At 44.7% G+C, this 16,057-nt stretch overlaps 1 long non-coding RNA gene across 10 annotated transcripts in view; it reads right to left on the bottom strand.

The window, feature by feature from the left end:
* Window positions 1–4,781: 4,781 nt before the first annotated feature.
* Window positions 4,782–16,057, bottom strand: part of LOC109575668 (uncharacterized) — a 142,309-nt gene continuing 131,033 nt past the window's right edge. For 8 of the 10 annotated variants that reach the window (XR_011562609.1, XR_011562617.1, XR_011562614.1 and 5 more), the window contains one exon: window positions 4,782–14,505. This is a non-coding gene — a long non-coding RNA (uncharacterized lncRNA). The remainder of the gene's footprint in view (window positions 14,506–16,057) is intronic. The other 2 variants (XR_011562615.1, XR_011562618.1) reach the window with 2 other exon arrangements.

Raw genomic sequence — 16,057 nt, 5'->3', positions numbered from 1 at the left:
TTTGTTACATCCATGGATCTTACCTTTAGGATAAAATTACATTCAAAAGCCATGGTACAACTATAAGCAATGCCTGTGTTTGTCTCCTGACTGTGCTGAATGGTATGATTAGAGTAGAGATGGCTCAGGTCACAGCATGAGTGCTCTGTTCCCAGGTGTGTTTCCCTTTTCTTTCTACCATCATAAGTTCACCCACCTGGTCTTCATAACTACTTTTCAAGCTCTTCAATGAAGTGTAAACTGTGGCTCAAATGGTATCTCCCTGCAATGTGGGAGACCCAGGTTTGATCCCTGGGTCAGGAAGATCCCATGGACAGGAGGGCATGGCAACCCACTCCAGTATTCTTGTCTGGAAAATTCCAGGGACAGGGGAATAAGAGTCGGACACACACACACCCCTAGAAAGTACTAAGCCTGCCTGTTTAATTTTTGTAGTGACAATATGTATTAAGATTGAAAAAGCAGAGTGACACTAGACTTGAGGAGGATGAGTGCAGAGCCCATGGCTGGTCTTTTCACTTCACATTGTCTCCTGTAATGAAGCCCTCGTGGGGAAGGGCGTGTAGCAACAGAGTTGCATAGGACACTGAGATGAACAGAGTTGATGTAAACCCCCAAAGACACACAGCTATTAAATTACAACTGGATTTCAACTCCAGTTGAAGTATTTGAATGCTCAGGACAAAAGGTGATACTGGCAAGTAGAGGTGGGTCCTCAAAGGATAATTTTCTAATAATTTCAACTAAAGATTTCCCTAACATTAGTGATATAAAATGCAGTACATAAACAGTTTGACTACAGTACTGAGTGGATACAGTCAGCGAGACTCAACAGTACAGCTTTGCTGGGTCTCTGGATTGGTTTGCTCAGGTATGTCAGGAATAACCAGAAATAATTATTAAAAGAATTTTAAAATGGCCTCAACTGGTGGGGAGAGCAGATGTCAGAAGGCTGGCAAACCTTATATATGCATGTGTGGAAATTTAAGGGAGCCAGAAAGCAATAATTATTCACTTAGTATGAATTTTTAAATGTGCATTTTAATCTAATATTCAGAGTGAAATGTCAGTAGGAAAACACATTTAAGAAAAAGTTTTATTTTTAAAAAGTCTCTTTTAAATAATTTTTAAAAAAGAAACATTTTGCCTGTTAGCCCCTAAGAGAGCTTCAAATGCAATAACTACCAAAACATATTGATTTTTATAATTCACCTAAAATAAATTCCAAGTTATGTATAAGGCTTATTGTTTCATAGTTGTTGATGATTTCCATGTTTTTTTCCATTAAGGCATTTAGAAAGAAAATTAAAATATAATTGGTACAAACTGTGAGGTTCTAAAAATCTAAGGGAAAACAAATTTTCCTCATTATAATAATTCTTTGTCAAAAACATAGCATTGTTTAGGGGGTAGGGAAAGGAAGGATTGGGAGTTTGTGATTAGCAGATACAAATTATTATATACAAGATGGATAAACTGCAAGGTCCTACTCTATAGCACAGGGAACAATATTGAATGTCCTGTAATAAATCATAATGAAAAAGAAATACAAAAAAGAATATACATTTATGTAACTGAGTCACTTTGCTGTTCAGAAGAAATCAACACATTGTAAGTCAACTGTACCTCAATAAATGTTGAAAAAATAGATCAGTTATTGCTCTGTTACTATTAAATATATTAGGTACTGGATACTACTGAATGTTTTTGAAGGCTCTGACCTTTTAAATTGGAGCAAAATGAAAGATGCCAACATACAAATTAACTGAGGTTACTTATTTTATTTTTTAATTTTATTTTTTTAGGTTACTTATTTTAAACAGAGCCAGAGGTTCAGGTCCAGGCTGACCTCCATTCAGGTCCCTGTACCAGGACACAGGGATGCTGTGTCTCGTTTCCCTCCCTCCCACCCCCAACCTCCATCCTTGCCTCTCACTGTCCCCCTTCTGCACATTATTACCACTGCTGCTGCCCTAGGAAATCAGATGCAGTGTGCAGTTATTTTCTCAGTTATGCTACGAATGAGAGTGAGATAGAACTCATAAAATTCACCATTTTAATGCATACATATTAGTCAAGGGTTTATCTTTTTTACTATTAAAAAATGGGGGGAGGTTGATACTGCAGTGATCACCACAGTGTATAACACTGCTGTTGCCCCTAAAATTGAATGGGGCCCCTCAGCAGTCACTCCTCCTCCTCACCCAAGCCTCCAGCTTTTAGCAACCACTACTGTACTGTCTGTATAAATTTGGCTGCTCTGGATAATGCATATAAATATAATCATTCAATATGTGTCTTTTGGTGAATGGCCTCTTGTATTTAGCATGATGTTTTCAAGATAATAGTCCACTGTATGAATGCACCACACTTTGTTGGTCTCTTCACTAGTTGATGGACATTTGGGTTGTTTCCACATTTGGACAATTGGGAATAATGCTGGTATAAACATTCATGTACAGGTTTATGTCTGAACATGTGTTTTTTAGTTCTGTTGCCCACATGTTGGAGTAGAATTGCTGAACCTTGTGGTAACCCCATGTTTCAACTACCCGATGAACGACTGCCAGGCTGTTTTCTGCAGCAGCCTTACCATCTTTACTTCCCCACCAAAACAGGACAAGTGTCCCAATTCCTGCACATCTTTGCCTCCACTTGTTTCTTGTCGTTATGGTCTGACCCATCCTAGAGGTTGTGAAGTGTTTTGATTTGTATTTCCCTAATGATTAATGATATTGAGCATCTTTTCATTTGCTTGTGGGTCATTTTTATGTCTTTGGAGAAATGTGTATTCAAATTCGTTGCCAGGATTTTAGTTATTTTATCTGCCTATGAACTATTTAGCCACAAGGGTTTACATATTCTGGATACAAGTCCCTGAATAGACACATGGCTTGCACTTTCTCCCATTCTGACTGGGGGGCAGGTGGAGGGGCGGCTTCAATTTTCTTAGTATTTGTTCATTTTATTTATTTGTTTGGCTGTGCTGGGTCTTAGTTGTGCCACGTGGGATCTAGTTCTCTGACCAGGGATCACACCTGCGCCCCCATTGGAACATGGAGTCTTAGCCACTGAACCACCAGGGGAGTCCTGGGGGCTTTGATTTTAATGGAAAAACCAATTTATTTTTGTTTGTTAGACAAGTTTTGCATTAGAGTTTCCCTTCAAACTAACTTGATTTAGTATCCACTTAAAGATACTTTTTTTTTTTTCAGTTTACCTACTGACTACAGATAATTAAGAGGCTGTTTATTTTTATCCACAAAAATATAGTGTAGCCATAACTCTGAAATGAATGACTGTTGCTGAAACATCACTTACACACAGACTTTTCTCACTAGTTGTGTGGGAAATCTGCTTGTGATTCAGATTATTTTGTGAGACAAATTGTTTTTCCTGACAATAAGCTCATCATCACAAGAAAAAGATTACTTGTTAAAAGCAAGCTGTTCTTTTGTTAGATTAAAAAGAAATGGGGCTGTACAAAGAATTCTCAACAGCAAAGTGATGGTCCCAGTCAGGCTGACTGGATCAGTAGGCTCAAACATCCACAGAGTATAGTGCACAGCTCACTGGGGTGTCCTTAGATGGAATTACTAGAGTGTGTGCCTCGGAGAAAGGAGGGCAGATAACCACAGGGTTTGGCTTAGAGCAAGAGAAAACATCACCATCATTAGTGCTGGCCTACTTTCATTATTTTAAAATGATATACCCCCATTGAAAGCACCATCTTAGCCATGGCTAACATTGTAATTTAAAGCTCATTCTATGTAAAAGTTCTTAGTTTGGAAAGGTGAGTTTAGAATATTTAATGATTAGTTATCCTTTTCGGTCAAGTTTTTGTTTTTTAAGAGTGGTATTAGGTTGGTATATATTTCCTTCAGAATCCCTCAGGATATTGATTAAGGTTTTATGAAATGAGTACCTCAGTGACAACCATCACCAAGTATTACACCCGTGTTCCTCTGAAAGGCTGCTCAGCATCAAATCATACATAGCAGTACTCCTCTGCGTATGATTAATACATTAGTAGCATTTTGTAAGTAGGAAGCAGCTGATACTATTCAGGAGAAACGTGGTGTTCGCCTCATTACAAAATGTTCAGTTCAGTGGCTCAGCCGTGTCTGACTCTTTGCGACCCCATGGACTGCAGCACGCCAGGCCTCCTTGTCCATCACCAACTCCTGGAGCCTATTCAAACTCATGTCCAATGAGTTGGTGATGCCATACAACCATCTCATCCTCTGTCATCACCTTCTCCTCCTGCCTTCCATCTTTCCCAGCATCAGGGTCTTTTCAAACGAGTGAGTTCTTTACATCAGGTAGCCAAAGTATTGGAGTTTCAGCTTCAGCATCAGTCCTTCCAATGAACACCCAGGACTGATCTCCTTTAGGATGGACTAGTTGGATCTCCTTGCAGTCCAAGGGACTCTCAAGCATCTTCTTCAACACCACAGTTCCAAAGCATCAATTTTCAGTGCTCAGCTTTCTTTATATTCCAACTCTCATATCCATACATGACTACTAGAAAAACCATAGCTTTGACTAGACAGATTTTTCTTGGCAAAGTAATGTCTGCTTTTTAATATGCAGTCTAGGTTGGTCATGGCTTTTCTTCCAATAAGCAAGTATCTTAATTTCATGGCTGCAGTCACCATCTGCAGCGATTTTGGAGCCCCCCAAAATTAAGTCTGTCACTGTTTCCCCATCTATTTGCCATGAAGTTATGGGACTGTTATAGCCATACGTTCTGGGAAACAAACTCACTCAAAACGACAATGTGCACGGTGGAGTGCAGTTTATTACACTGGCGGGCCCAAGGCAGAGTCTCCTCTTAGCCAAGGACCCCGACCAGTTTTTGTGAAAATCTTATATACCCGAAGTGTACGTGCTCAAACCTACCTCCCCAAACTCTGAAACTAGTCTGAACAAAGGAAAAGAAAGATAGAATCAGATTTAACTCCATGTGCCTTAAACCTGTGATTTGTATGCCTTAAGCCTAGCCAGTTAACAGTGGACAATTATCAATAGGCCTGTGGTCATACCCCAATAAGCATAATAGAATTTATGATTATATTTGGTTACACAGATAATTAGGGTATTTTTTTAGGCGACACAGAGTCTAGGTATGAGCCCTGGGGCTCTTCCATCCGGGGGTCTGATTTTCCAGTTTGTATGTTTCCATAGATACAGGGTATATAGCTCAAAGTCCACAGTCCAGCTCAAGATGGAGTCCTGCTTTCAAGATGGAACCCATTCTGTCTGTTTCCTCCTTTATCTCCCCTCTTGATGCTCTTAACTCATAGTGTGAGCATCACTCATAGGGATATATTGCACCCTGGCTCTCCGACTGCCAATTTGGGAGAACGACACCAACCTTTGGGTTACAAAGTTCATAATACATTGTAAATGCAGGGTCCACAAAGCAGAACTATCAAGACAACTATAACAATGGTAAATATAGTTTTCCATCAATTACCCTTCACCCAAGATAGAACCAAAGTCCAGAAAAGAGTGTTTTCATTTGACATTACTTTTACCCGGTTTTTCATGTCATCTAAAGCAGCTGATACATTGCCAGATAAATCAGGAATATATACACAACATTCAACCTTAATTATAGCACAGTTCCCTCCTTGAGCTGCTGTGACCATGTTCAAAGCCATTCAATTTTGAATTACCGCTTTTCTCATTTGGGTTTGTTCTTTTAAGGCCTGGATGCTTTAGCACTATCTAGAAGGGCCTGTTTTGTGAAATTAGTCAAGGCCTCTACTTTAATCATAATATCTGTTGTCCCTATAGAAGGTACATATAAGGCAGCAATCTACTCATGCCATTGAAACACAGACCTTGTCCACCTAGCATGATTTACCAGGGTTTGCTGTAGGTTAGGCTTTATGCTGCCATGGGCAAAAGCGAATCCCAGTGTGCAGCGGCCTACCCAGCAGACTGGTAACCAAGGCCAAAGGTTAGGCCCCCAAAGCCATTAGGTTCCGTTGGGCGCCACCCAGCAGATTCCAGGGTTTTATTTCCAATCAGAGCCTGGCCAGTGGATGGACTGGTTGGGGTGGTATGTGACCTCAAATGTTCGTTTACATTGTTCGGGGGATAGGTACCCCTATTTTAGTTCTTTTGGGTCTAAGCGATGGTCACCAAACCCTACCCTTGTTCTTTCTGTTCCCAGCATATAGCAGCGGGAGTAATTAATTGACCCTTTTTGGGGGTCATCCAGAAATATACACCCCAAACTTGGTAGAACTGTTCAACATACCTAGAGGCCTGTCCTCCCTTGCTGGTCAGGGAGCGTTTTTTGTTTTCTTTAAATATGAGGTATAAGTTTTTGTTACTTCTATGAAACTGGTGTTTACATCATAAATAACCCCATGAACCGAGTCTATTGACTGTAGGTCTGGCTTACACCAAGAGAGCAGGGAGAGATTATGATTGACAAGAGAAAGGAAAGTCTCTTTCTGTCATCCTAGAGAAGAGCAGAGTGGTTTAAAATCCCCTTGGCAGAGCAGTGACACCACCAAGGAAGTCCATCCATCACAGACAGAGGCATAGCCCCACATATCCAGCAGTTGGAGGTGTTGTGGAAGTCCATGTAGGAGTGTGCCCATAAGATGAAAACATTGTCCTGAGTTGAAGTTAAATTCAAAATCATGTTGATGAGGACAAGCAGCAGGAGTTATTATGTGGCTTCATCCTGAAGGGGCTCATCTGGGATCTTCTTTTCTTTCTTCTTAAGGATGATCTTAGTCCCTCGAGGGTCAGCGGGGTCCCTCTGTGCAATCCACTCAGTGTTTTCTGGGTCTGCATGGTATGCTTTCTTCACCCTCGTATGATGGCTCCAAGGGACAATACCTGCAACTTTAACTGCAGTAGGGATAGTTAGAGTAACAGTATAGGCCCTTCCACCGAGGGGCTAGTGAATCATGTTTCCAATCTTTGACCCATATTTGGTCACCAGGTGTAAACTCATGAATCTGTTCCTCCAAGGGAACAGCACTCTTTCTTGTACAAACTTAGTTACCTGATTTATTACCTTACCCAGTTCCATCTGCCGTGAAATCCCATCCCCCGTTACCTGAGGCAAATTGGTTGACACCTGTTTTATTATAGCAGGGGGTCTCCAATATACAATTTCATATGGAGAGTAGCCATGAGATTGTGGGGTCATCCTAAGTCTGAGTAGAGCCATCGGAACCAAGTCCACCCAGGAGCAGTCAGTCTCTATGATGCATTTGGAGGGTGTCTCTTTAAGTGTTCCGTTGGTCCATTCCACCATCCCAGAACTCTGGGGCCTGTATGCAGTGTGCAGTTTCCATTTGATGTTTAAAGTTTTGCTTGCTTCTTGTACTAAATCAGCTATAAAAGCCAGGCCATTGTCTGATCCAATGCTGGTAGGAAATCCAAATCTGGGAACTATCTCCCGAAGCAGGGACTGGTCTACTTCTGATGCTCTTTCAGTCCAGGCAGGAAAAGCTTCTACCCATCCCGAGAACGTACATATCACGACCCGCAGGTAATGGTAGTGTCAGTAAGGTTTCATTTCAGTGAAGTCCACTTCCAGGTGTTCAAAGAGCAGCCTGCCTTTTAGCTGAATCCCCAGAGGTTTCTGTCTGTGCCAAAAGGCAACATTGACCTGTGAGCAGGCAGTGCAGTTCTGAGATTCTGTCCCACATAGGGGAGAGAGGCGGGGAACCAAGAAATATTTTCGAATTAGCTCTTCCAGTTTATCATGGCCTAGGTGGGTCGCTTGGTGTGTTTGGCTTCCCAGAGTAGGTGCCAGCTCCTCTGGTACCAGTAATTTGCCACTTGGCAATTCCCACCATCCCTTTTCAGTCTTGATAGCCCCTTCTGCTTTGGCTCGTTGGTTTTGGGCTTCAGTGTATTTTGGAGAGTCCAGAGTTAGCTCAGGCAGCTCCACCAATACGAGAGCTTTAACAGGGGCTCGCTTGTCGCCCCCACGCCCTCGGCTGCTTGTTTAGTGGCCTTATCTGCCAGTCTGTTTCCCCGAGCCTGGGTTTCCCCGGGTATCCTCTTTCTGATGTTCTCGGCAGTGTATGACTGCAACACTGTCTGGTTCTCAGATAGCATCTAATAGGCTCAGAATTTCTTCCTTATTTTTGGTATGTTTTCCACTAGCTGTCAAAAGGCCTCTCTCCTTATACAGAGCCCCATGTACACGTGTGGCAAAAGCATACCTGGAGTCGCGGAAGATGTTTACTTTCTTGCCTTTTGACAGCTGGAGTGCGCGAATCAAGGCCCATAACTCAGCTCGTTGAGCAGACCAGTGTTGTGGCAAGGAGCCAGCTTCAATGATAGTCTTTTCTGTGACTACAGCGTGACCCAACAGCCATTGTCCTTGTTTTATCAGGCTAGTGCCATCAGTATATAGGACCCAATCAGGGTCCAGAATCGGTTGGTCTTGGAGGTCCGGTCTGCTAGCGTAGACCTCTTCCAAGACTTCCCTGCGGTCATGAGAAGATCCACCCTCTCCCACCAGAAGGAGTGTGGCTGGGATTAAAGTCTGGCAAGGCTCAAAACGGAGGTTAGGGTTTTCACATAACAGCCCTTGAAACTGAATAATCCAGGAGTTTGATAGCCATTTGTGGGGATCTCCTCATAAGAGTGTGTTGACCTCATGTGGGACTCTTACGACCAGATCTTGGCCTAAAGTCAATTTAGTAGCTTCTCGTACTAGTAGGGCAACTGTGGCACTTGCTTGCAAGCATCTGGGCCACCCGGTGGCAACATTGTCAAGACGCCTTGAGAGAGAAGCTACAGGCCTGTCCCACGTCCCCACCATCTGAGTTAACACTCGCATTGCTGTTTTGTCTTTTTCAGTTACATACAGAGTAAATGGCTTGGCAAGGTCTGGCAGCCCTAAAGCGGGGGCTGATATAATTGCCAACCTTAGTTCATCAAAGGCTTTTTGTTGTTTTTCAGTCCAATTTAGCAGATTCTCCTCAGGCCCTGTCAGGAGTTCATATAAAGGCTGGGCCATTGGGGAATATCCTGGAATCCAGATTCTGCAAAACCCAGCAGTTCCCCCAAACTCCTGGACCTGCCAACAAGTCGTAGGTGTTGGGATCCTCAGGATTACCTCTTTTCTGAACTGGTCTAATAACCTTTTGCCCTTCTTTAAAACAAACCCCAGATACCTTACCTCCTCCTTGAAGATCTGTGCCTTCTTCTTCGACACCCGGTAAGCTGCTTCCATCAGCAGTTGGAGCAGTGCTTTCATCCCTTTCCAGAATTTTTCCTTGGTCTTGGCAGCCAGTAGCAGGTCATCACATATTGTAGGAGCCAACAACCATACTCTTCTGAATGGAATGAGTCCAGGTCAGAAGCCAAGGCTTCCCCAAAGATGGCTGGGGAATTCTTAAACCCTTGTGGGAGACGAGTCCAGGTTGTTTGTTGTTTGGTTCCTCCGACTGGATCTTCCCATTCCAAGGCAAAGACGGGCTGTGATGCTGGAGTGAGGCATATACAGAAAAAGGCATCCTTGAGATCTAGGCAAGTATAAACTTTAGTCCTCGGTGGGAGGAGGCTAAGTAAGGTATAGAGGTTTGGAACAGTGGGGTGTAAAGCCACAGTAGCCTGGTTGACTAGCCTGAGATCTTGCACAGGCCTATAGTCCTGTCCTCCTCTTTTGACTGGCAGGATTGGCATATTCCAAGCCGATCGGCACTCTGCTAGAATGCCCACCCGCTTGTTCCAATCTATTGATGTGGGGTATTATGCTGGCCGGGGCCTCTATCAGTAGCGGGTACTGGCACTTTTTAACTGGAATGGTGCCTGGGTTGAGTTCTATTATCACTGGGGCTTAATGTTTAGCCAGCCTGTGGGGAGAGGGGGTTGTCTTCCGCCCAGACCTCAGGGAATAATTGAGTTAGCTCTCTCTCATGCTCTTCCAGCCCACCTGGTTTTTCCTTTGGAGGCTCATGCAACCTCCACTCATCTTGGGGTGGGTATTGAGAGAGAGAGCAATAAGTCATAGTGCCCACCCGGAAGGTGGGCCTCTCCTCAGGGGAGAAAGTCACTTGTGCTCCTAGTTTGGAGAGCAAGTCTCTTCCCAACAGGGGTACTGGGCACTCAGGAATGTAGAGGAATTCATGAATCACTTGGTGTCCCCCTATCTGGCATTTTCCGGGCTGGCAGCATGATTTAATCATCTCTTCTCCTGATACCCCAGTTATAGCGGTAGTCTTTTTGGGTAATGGTGCCACAGGTTTTACTACTGACAGTTCTGCTCCTGTATCCACCATAAAGTCAATGTTTTGGTCCCCCACTTTTAAGGTTACCACAGGCTCTTGGGGACCTGGTATCTCTGAGCCCCAGCAGCCCTATTTAATTTTCAAGTCGGCAAGTCCCACAACTGCGGGAGCTTCCTCTTCCCTCCTTGCCTTAGGGCATTCATTCTTCCAATGGCCAAAACCTCGGTACCGGCACACTGGTTTGGGCTGTAATGGGGCCTGGGGCCTCCACTGGGACCGGTTGAAGGTCTGTCTTGTCCCTGGGGCGGGAGGAGGTTTTTCCGGAGGGCCCGAGATAGACTTTCCCAGAGCAGCAGCTAGCATTGCAAATCTCTGGTCTGTTCTCTTTTGTTCCTCTTTATATCTCTTTTCATATTTCTTTTCTATTTGTGTCCCTGTTCCAGAACACTTTGTCTGCTATTTCAATTAACTGGGAGCTGGACATGGACAGCACCCCTTCTGTCTTTTGAAGCTTTTGCTTAATATCAGGGTATGCCTGTGAGATGAATGCCGAGTTTACAACAATCTGAGAGCCTGCAGCTTCCAGGTTATAGGTGTATAAAGTCTATAGGCTTCGCAGTCTTTTATAAAATTCAGGTGATGCATTCCCCTTCTGAATTACCCCAGCAAGTTTTGACATGTCCATTGGCTTACGGGCTCCCCTCTACAGCTCTTGTATAATGGCTGTCCGATATCTGTCTAATTGAATCCGCCCTTCTTCTGTGTTACGGTCCTAATTAGGTTTTATCAGTGGGGAAGACTTGCTCTATCCACCCTTCTGGGTTTGCAACACCTTCTGGAACCATCTTTCATAACCATTTTTTTGCTTCCGTATTAATTCTGTATCTCTCCTCAGTACTGAAGAGAGATGTCAATAATTGCATGACATCATCCCATTGTTGGTCGATGGGTGTGAAAGATGGTTTCCATCAATCTAGTCATACCTTGTTGGAGAAGGCAATGGCACCCCACTCCAGTACTCTTGCCTGGAAAATCCCATGGACAGAGGAGCCTGGTAGGCTGAAGTCCATGGGGTCGTTAAGAGTCGGACACGACTGAGCGGCTTCACTTTCCACTTTCCACTTTCATGCATTGGAGAAGGAAATGGCAACCCACTCCAGTGTTCTTGCCTGGATAATCCCAGGGATGGGGGAGCCTGGTGGGCTGCCGTCTAGGGGGTCGCACAGGGTTGGACACGACTGAAGCAACGCAGCAGCAGCAGCAGCCATACCTTGTGGCTCTTCTGAGTAACGGGGTATGCTTTTGCCAATTTAGTATGTCAGTTGATGAGAGAGGCTGGTAGTAATAAGCTACAGGAGCTTGATGGTAATTACTGTCCTCCCCTTGCAAGGGGGGTTGTTGGACTTCTCTAAGAGGCATCTGTAGTGGTGCCTTTCCCTCCGGCTCTCTGGCAGAGCATAGTCTCTGCTTAATTCCAAAGTCTCCCTCCCCTTGTTTGGAAGTACTTACAGGGAGCAGAGGATAGAGCTTGGGGCGTATGATGTCAGCAGTGGTTGAATCCGATGGGTTGTAGCCTGTTGCTCCTTCAACACCTTGCCAGAATGGCAGCTCTACAACCTGTGGGGCTGTCAGGAAGACTGGTGAAGGGTGGAGGCTCTGGGATGCTTACCAGCCTCTGGTCAGTTCCCTGTGGGGAGGCTCTCGGCACCATGGGAACATTGGTTGGTGGGATCATCATCCAGTATGGTGGCGGGCAAAGTTCTTCCCTCTCTGGATCCTGTAAGATCTCCTTTTCATCTTTGGTTATTTTTTGAGCCATTAATATCTTCCCCTCTCCATTTTGGATATAAAATCAGGCCCATGTGGGGGGTCCTGGGCTATCCCTAGCCAAGAGTCTATGTATGGGAACTGATCAGGGTGTCCAGGTTTTCCCATAACTATGGCATAGACTGTCTTTATTAAATTTAAGTCCATGGTATCATCTGGTGGCCAACTGACTCCCACTGCGGGCCACTCGACCTCACAGAGTGCAGAGCCAGCTGGGCGTCATCTTTGTCCCATCATTTCAGTTCAGTCGCTCAGTCATGTCCGACTCTTAGCCACCCCATGAATCACAGCACGCCAGGCCTCCCTGTCCATCACCAACTCCCGGAGTTCACCCAGACTCACGTCCATCGAGTGAGTGATGCCATCCAGCCATCTCATCCTCTGTCATCCCCTTCTCCTCCTGCCCCCAATCCCTCCCAGCATCAGAGTCTTTTCAAATGAGTCAACTCTTCGCATGAGGTGGCCAAAGTACTGGAGTTTCAGCTTCAGCATCATTCCCTCCAAAGAAATCCCAGGGCTGATCTCCTTCAGAATGGACTGGTTGGATCTCCTTGCAGTCCAAGGGACTCTCAAGAGTCTTCTCCAACACCACAGTTCAAAAGCATCAATTCTTCAGTGCTCAGCCTTCTTCACATAGTCTCCGTCAAATCCCTTTATGAAGTTTTTAATCATATTTTCTAGTACAGTTGCCTTAGATCCGTTTCCTCTCATTTTTCCTACCCTCTCGTTGATGTTTCCTTTTCTTTTTTTTTGGCTCGAGAAGCACTCGGTATCCCAGGTATTTTTGGTATTCCACTCGATGAAACACTTAAACTGCCAGTCTGCCTCTCATCTAATAGGGTCAAGGAGGGCTTTACCTGCTAAGTCCCAGAGGATGGGGGGGAGTCAGGCATTGTTTCTCTTGCAGCCTTATTCGTTTAAACCAGACCACCACAGCATCCACAACCTCTTCTCCCCTTTGCTTTAGATGCCCTTCTTGTCCCGGTGGGCTTAATTGGGTGAGGATGAAAACACAGATCGATTAGATACCCCACATCCCAGGCTTCTCCTGGAAAGGCCAATTCATACTCACTGATATACTTTTTTCTTTCTACCTAACTAGTTTGAGGGGATTGGGGTTTTGCAGCAGATAGGGCACCTCCTGGGGGAGGGTAGAACACAAGCACACAAGGACCAAGTTTCTTCTCCTTAAAATCCCCTGGCAATTGCTTGGTAATAATTTCCCCAAGACAGCGTGGCCACCACCTCCTAAATGACCTTCACAAATTTCCTTCCTAAGCCCTAACACACTCGTTGACCTGTGTACCAAGCAATCGCTGCCACCTGCCTATTCCAGGCTCCTGTGGGTCTGTGTCCCTTCTAGTCCCTCCCAGGGGGGTGATCAGGCCCCCTCTTCCACCCTGCCAGGTGGGTTCCTCCTCACCTGAGCACTCAGTTCCCCTGCTGCTGTCTGGGAGTTGAGAAGCAGAATCCTTCCAGAAGGGCGAGGCACCCTCCCACCTCTAGAAGATTCAAGCCTCAAGGCCTCAGAGTAGTCCCAAATGGGACTTGTCTCAGTGAGGAGTTTCCCAGCCAATGCACCAAATGTTGTAGCTGTGCATTCCAGGAATCAAACTCACTCAAAAGGACATGCAGATAGTGGAGTGCAATTTATTACACTGGTGGGCCCAAGGCAGAGTCTCCTCTTAGCCAAGGACCCTGACCAGTTTTTGTGAAAACCGTATATACCCTAAGTGTACGTGCTCAAACCCACCTCCCCAAATTCTCTAGTCTGAACAAAAGAAAAGAAAGATACAATCAAAGTTAACCCATGATTCGTATGCCTTAAGCCCAGGTAGTTAACAGTGGATAATTATCAATATGCCTGTGGTCATACTCCAATAAGCATAATAGAATTTATGATTCTTTTTGGTTAGGGTATTTTTTTTTTTACAGATAATTAGGGTATTTTTTTAGGCAACAGAGTGTCTAGGTATGAGCCCTGGGGCTCTTCCATCTGGTCCGATTTTCTAGTTTGTATGTTGTTTCCATAGATACAGGGCATATAGCTCAAAGTCCACAGTCCCATCCAAGATGGAGTCCTGCTTTCAAGATGGAGCCTGTTCTGTTTCCTCCTTCAGGACCAGATGCCATGATCTTCATTTTTTAAATGTCGAGTTTTAAGCCTGCTTTTTCACTCTCCTCTTTCACCTTCATCAAGATGCTCTTTAGTTCTTTGCTTTCTGCCATAAGGGTGGTGTCAGCTGTATATCTGAAGTTATTGACATTTCTGCCAGCAATCTTGATTCCAGCTTGTGCTTCATCCAGTCCAGCATTTCAAATGTCACCCTGCTTATTTAACTTATACGCAGAGTACAATATACAGCCTTGACATACTCCTTTCCCAAGTTTGAACCAGGAGACAGGGGGTTGATTTATTCAAAGCACTGAAGGAAAAACACGTCAACAAAGAATCCTGTAGATGGCAAAACAGAGAGTTGTTTAGCACTAGGCCTGCCTTGCATAAAGAATACTGGACAGTAACTCAAAAACACATGTCTATATGGGGAAAAATAGGAAGTCACCACACAAGCCAAAGTCTTAGAAAAGACCTGAGAAGATCTTCAGCTTACATCTCAGGTTGGTCCTCAGCACAGAGGAACAATTAGAACAAAACCAGTATCAGTAAACAACAAACCCTGGGGAAGAGTGGGACCCTTATTTCCAGAGTTACCACATTACTGCACTCAAATGTCCATTTTTCAACAAAAATCAGAAGGCAGAGGAGCAACATCATCAAAATGGTGGAATAGGTTACTATCTTCCCTGAAAGAAAACTGATTTGGACAAACGCCCACAGACTAGACAGCCTTTGTAGGAGGCCCAGAGTCCAGCAGAGTGTTCCAGCACACTGTGTGGGAGGCCCGGAGTCCAGCAGTGGGTGCCAGCACGCTGCTGGACAGAAAATCAGATGCTGGATCCATTGAGGAGGGTACGAGAAATGGTCCGATTTTTCCCGTTTCCCCCACACTCCCTAAGGTGACAACTCAGGACTAAGGGTAATGGAGAAGGGTTAATTTTAAATTTACACTGGATCTGCTTCTGTGACTTTAACCCTTTTTTGTTATACACAATGCCCTGCCTCAGGGAGATAACCTGAGCTGCCCACCTGTGAAGGACTGTAAGGAAGTGAAACTAACACATTCCCCTGCCTACGGGTTGCCATTTGCAAAAACTGAATAGTCTTTGTTTCCTCACCTCCCCCTCATCTCTGATTCATAAAAGATCCTGGCAACCAGGTCCAGACAAGATGGCTATTTTGAGGCACAAGCCTGCCATCTTCCCAGTCAGCTGGCTCCCAGATTAAAATCTCTTCCTTGCCCCTTGGAGAGCACCCACCTGATGCCCCCTGCCTCCCTGTGCACATGCTGAGAGCTGTGAGAACGCACTCGGGGAGTAAGGGAGCCTGAGCAGAAAGCCACCTGAGTCAGCAGGCCCGGGAGAAACCACCGGATGAACCATTCGGCATCCCTTTCTGTCAGCACTCAGCCAGGTTTGGCAGGATCCAGAGAGGGTATGTGTGCGTCAGCATTCTGCCACAAGAGGTGTGGAGCAGTTGTCCCCACAATAAAGATGTGAGAATTCCTAGCACAGCCCACAGAGGGTGTTTCTCTCCTGAAGTCAGCCAGTAAGGACTAGAAGTGGTTACTCTTCTTCAGATGTGAAAACAGCAACACAGGACTTCAAGGAATATGAAAATTTGAGGTCCAGTTATAAAATATATAAGGCACTGGGATGTAATGTACAGCATAGGGAGTACAGTCAGTAAAACTGCAGTAACTTTGTATGATGACAGAAGGCTCCTGGACTTAATAGTGATCAACTTACAATACATGAAAATGTTGGATCACTATGCTGTACACCCCAAATATAATACTGTATGTTAACTATACTTCAGTTAAAATCTTTTTAAAAAAGAAACTTTAAGGAAACATGACCATCAGTGGAACACAATAACTGTGTCTAAC

Source organism: Bos indicus, chromosome 21 (assembly GCF_029378745.1).
Source record: "Bos indicus isolate NIAB-ARS_2022 breed Sahiwal x Tharparkar chromosome 21, NIAB-ARS_B.indTharparkar_mat_pri_1.0, whole genome shotgun sequence".
Taxonomy (NCBI): domain Eukaryota; kingdom Metazoa; phylum Chordata; class Mammalia; order Artiodactyla; family Bovidae; genus Bos; species Bos indicus.
Note: the sequence above shows the minus strand (reverse complement) of the source record. Positions and strands in the feature narration are given on the sequence as shown.